The 4,936-nt window shown below is 36.4% G+C and overlaps 1 protein-coding gene across 5 annotated transcripts in view; it reads left to right on the top strand.

Moving 5' to 3' along the window:
• Nucleotides 3,714-4,936, top strand: part of LOC109844444 — a 25,807-nt gene continuing 24,584 nt past the window's right edge. For 4 of the 5 annotated variants that reach the window (XM_020413480.1, XM_020413481.1, XM_020413479.1 and 1 more), the window contains exons 1-2: nucleotides 3,714-3,895; nucleotides 3,975-4,040. The gene's annotated coding sequence lies outside the window, so the exon portion shown is untranslated. Of the gene's footprint in view, nucleotides 3,896-3,965; nucleotides 4,041-4,936 lie in introns of all 5 variants that reach the window. The other variant, XM_020413482.1, reaches the window with a different exon arrangement.

Here is a 4,936-nt window from a genome sequence, read left to right as displayed (position 1 = left end):
GTAGGGAAAAGTGTATATGGTCACCATGGTAAGATTACCCCCATTAAAGACAAATTTATTTGTGATCGTTATGTAAAGTAATCTTAACAAAATAAAAGTGCGAATGTAACATGAATAAATAGTAAATTACCGAATTCATTATAAATATCTGTTTGCCTTAAACATCATACGAAACCTGGAATAACATGATTCAATTGCTATGAAGTGTGTACCTGATTTGACCTGAAATATATATGTTTGAGATGAAAAAATCACACGATACCTGTTTTCGAAGAAAAAATAAACGAGACCTGTAATACCCTGATTATTCATAATTTTATGAAATATGTACCTGAATTAGCCAGAAATTCTTATGAAACCTATAAAAAACATATAAAGAACCTGATTAGCCATAAATATGTATATACCATAGCAAAACGCATCAAACCTGCAAATACCAAACATGTACGTAATGGCTGAGGGCTCAGAATCTGGTCAATATCATCATTGTTAGTCATCCAGTGCAATATCAATAGATATTGCACGTTGCTTATCTAAGAAATTTTGACAATCATCATAGCCTAAATAAAACTACATGAACACGAGAAAATACCAACACAGGAGCTCGACGACGAGCACAAATAGCAACCAAAAACCCAACAACATAGAGCTAAACAAGCTCGAATCAGCATAGTAACAAAAAACACAATAACATAGAGCTAAACAAGCTCGAATCAGCATAGTAACAAAAAACATCCACGGGAGCTCGACGACGAGCACAAATAGCAACCAAAAACCCAATAACATAGAGCTAAACAGGCGTAAGATATACGTAACTTTCGTCAAAAATTGAAGCTTTCACGTCGCTAGATTATCTTGAAATGTCTCATTTCTTCATTTTTGTTACCTCGCTTCTTCAAACATGCATTCAAGAACCATAATGTGCAGATGTAGGCATTTTCAAACTCATAAACGTAAGATCGGTAGCCACTACCAAATATTTTTCATAGGCCTTTCATGACTTGAAATGACAATAACTACAAATAATCATGATACACACCATAGCTTAATTCATATTTCCAAAGTTAGGATTGCTGTCATGATAGACACCATAGCATTTAAATAATTCTAAATCAAGCAAAAATCATGCAAAAATCAGAAAGGCGGTGAAAAGAAACAAAGCGAATAACATGGCAAAATTATACCTATAATTACCGAAATTCAACAAATCAAGCAAAAATCCGACGAAATACCCTCAGAAAGGCAGTGATTTTCCCAAATCCGACAAAAAATCCGACAAAAATTCGACTAAATTCGACAAAAAACCGACGAAATTCCTAGCTTTCGTAGATTCAACGCGCGAACAGGGAAGGAATGGCGGGACTTGGTGGTAACCCTAGCCAACCAATAAATTTCCTAAAAATATTGCAGATCTGACAAAAGGACACAAGAGAGTTTTCCTACGATTTCCGCTCGCTTTTGGAGGAAATCGCGACGAGCGACTTGGCTGAGGTGGAGGAGTTTTCCACCATTGGAAACCCTAGAACTCACTGCGAACCAAACCTGCACAAAGAAACTAAAGAAAATGAAATGTCTGAGATAGACACGATGTCAGGGGAGGGAAATGAGTTTCTGTGCTTTTTTTTAAGGAACCAAACAGCCCTTAAGGGGGGTGGGGTGGGGGGAAGCCAGTTTCACTCTTTTTAGAGATCTGTTCCCTGTCAAATCTTTCTTTTTCCTCCACAAAGCTAAATCACGTCAAGCCGACTAACTCTCAACATATGCAGCAGACCTACTCAGTGTTATTTATTCTCAAATATCTAAGCCCTGCAAATCTTAGTGATGAAAGAGCCCACGTGATTTTTTTTCCTCTCTTTTTTCTTCCCAACTCAATCATGGGCTCATCTTCTTCTCAATTTGAGCCAATTTTTATTTATCTCTATTAGTTTTCTCTCTGTTCCAACACCACTTGACCCCACGTGAGTTTTTTACGTTTTTTTGAATCAGAATACATGTTATGAATTGGTTTTTTCATTAATGATAGATGACATGCAACCAAAATTAGATGAGCTTTCTAAGGATATCATGCAATTAGATATTGGAGAATCTATGCCAACACAAGTTTGAATCTCTCATACTATGATGCGGTAGTTGAAGGTTGTCAAACATGCTCTTAATGGCTATCCATTTACTGCTTATCGAAGCCTTGAACCCCAATCATAGCTTACATTCATGAAATATCTGAATATTTTTTATGATCACAACGTGATTTTAGTTTGTGTTTTCCTTCTCCTTTGTGCAGCTTCGTTTTGTTAGGCATCTTCAAGTTACTAGTCCAACCAAGAAGCTGTTGTAAGACCTCCACATCTGGCATCTTCAAGTTACTAGTCCAACCAAGAAGCTGTTGTAAGACCTCCACATCTGTGCTCCTCTTATTTCGTGATATTACAACTGTCATTTTGGTTAATGATCTCACTAGTTATACTTTCTATAAACAGGCTACTACTACCTTTTTTTTGGTTTGTAGATAATATTATTTTAATATTATTTTGCCAATTGCATGGCTTGCATAACATAAATAGTTGAAAATGCAGTAGCTATCTATGTATCTTGTGGATTGGATTACTTTTGTTGATCTAGAGAAACGAACATGATGTACTTGTTTGGTTTCTGTTCCTCATTCAGTCTAAATTGCATCATCACATTTCTTGGACCTCTATACTCCTGAGTCACACTAATATTTTCCCACAATATTCCCAAGTAATTAATCACAGGTCCAGATGGAGGCAAAGCTACTGCTGCTGTTGAAGTTGGTGCTGCTGAAGCTGCTGCTGCTGCTGTTGTAGTTGTTGCTGCTGCTGTTGGAGCTGCTGTGGAGGCTGGACACTTGTTGGAGTTGCTGCTGCTGTTGATGCTTGATGGGTTTTCTCTCTGAAATTATGAGATTAATTTTAGCAAAATAGTGGTGGGTAGTAGGAAATTGTAAATTTAGTGATGGACTATGATAATGGCAATCAAGTTCCTAACTATTTTGTTGTAAACTTGTGTATATTCTCTTTATTTACTTGTGTTAAATTCTTTGTTGCTAGTTCTTAGCTTAGATTATTCTGTGTCTAAAGAGTTGCATCGATGTATTTTTGTTTGCCGATATTTACAATTCGTTGAAGTACATTTAAATATTGAATATGTCTTTGAAATAACTCCATGTTGTAAGTAATGATAGTTTTTGTCTAAAGAGCTTGCAAAAAGTGTTCTTTTGTACTTGTATAATTTTTTTTATTAGTTATATGTGTTAGGATGTCTTGTATTAGATAAACGGGTTATTCGGGTTATATGGGTCGGGTCGGGTAACCCGTTTAATAATCGGGTCGGATCACATTGACTCATTTATTAAACGGGTCGGGTCGGGTCAAACTTATACGGGTCGGGTCAAATTTTATATGGGTCGGGTCGGGTCGGGTCGACCCGTTTGCCACCCCAGTAATATCCCACTCAAAATTTGCTGAGCCCACTACCTCGATGACCTGTAATAATGGGCCAATCTAGGCCTCAAATTTTGCCGAACCCTTTACAAAAATAATATCCCAAGTACGGCTCAGGTAGTAATCCACAACACTATTAGGCCTCAATTAAGAACCGAGCCCAGTTCCAATATGCACGCGCATGACACGTGACAATATCTTCAGCGAATAGTTTACTGTACCCAGCGGAAATCCCTCGAAGCTTTCGCATAAAAAAGGAACCGAATAATTCCCCCTCTTCTCATTCGCCGCTTCCCCTTTCACCTTCGCCGAATTATTCGCGCACAAACATCGGCCGAATCAAATCGATTTTTACCCCAAATTTCCCCTTTCTCGCTCCTCGAACCCTAACCCTAGCTCAGAGCAACAGTTTCCTCTTGGATTCTAAGTAAAGGGTACTTTTTTTTCTTGATTAACTGGTAAAAATTCTTTCATTTTATGCATTTTAAAAAAATTTTAGCTTAGTTTTTTCAGAAAGGTTGTATCTAAGAGGAGGAGTAGGGATAAGCATCAATCTATACTGGAGTTTTGGATTAAAAGGTACACTTTGTTTTTAAATGTTTATGAATTTTATAGTTAATTCACAAAGCAACTTTTTTGTTTGGCAAATTTAGCTTGTGAAAAATTCTTGGCAAGTCAATTTTTTTCCGCTATGTTTAGTTTGTCTGTTTTCTGTTGCAATTTTAAATAATTCTCTTAGTAGTTTATAGTTCCACTTTATTTTCTAGATTTTTTAACCGAATACCCACCACAACTATCACCTAGTTGTCTAATTGTCCTCTTCAACTTCCAAAATGTAGGTTGACCACCTCAAAATTTTTGGAAGTATCCACACTTCAAATGCTTTGGAAGTGGAGTAGCTCTATTCGCACACATGCACACACATATATATGTTTATCAGTATATACATATACTTTTATGGGAGAGGCTTAAATCATCTCATGGAGTAGCTAAGCTAGTTATGCTTACTTACAAAATTATGCATTATGCAATAAAAGTGGATGATCAACTCTGTTCAGCTTGATTTACGGAGCTCATAAAGATTATAACGCAAAACTATGTATGCACGAACCAAGTGGTTGAAACTTGAAAATTTTAATGGTTTCTGGACAATCCGATTAAAAGAACCTCTTGATGCATGATTTATTCAAATGGATGATCTGTTCCCCTCATCACGATATTTATTTCTCAAAACAAAATCTTGACATTTCAAAAGTTCTAATTCACGTTGCATGTTGTCTCTTTAGTTGTGTGGTTATGAAATCGTTAGTTTTACACCATTTGATACATGAGTAACAAGAGCTTTATATGCCTAATTTTCTGTTCGAAGGCCATTTAGGACATTATAAAATGAGCATAGTCGATGATTCAAATTGATGATGTAACATAGAGTTTTGTAGGTTTGCATAACCAAAAGAATTATGCCATGGGGAAGT

This window comes from Asparagus officinalis, chromosome 6 (genome assembly GCF_001876935.1).
Source record: "Asparagus officinalis chromosome 6, Aspof.V1, whole genome shotgun sequence".
In the NCBI taxonomy this organism is placed as follows: domain Eukaryota; kingdom Viridiplantae; phylum Streptophyta; class Magnoliopsida; order Asparagales; family Asparagaceae; genus Asparagus; species Asparagus officinalis.
Note: the sequence above shows the minus strand (reverse complement) of the source record. Positions and strands in the feature narration are given on the sequence as shown.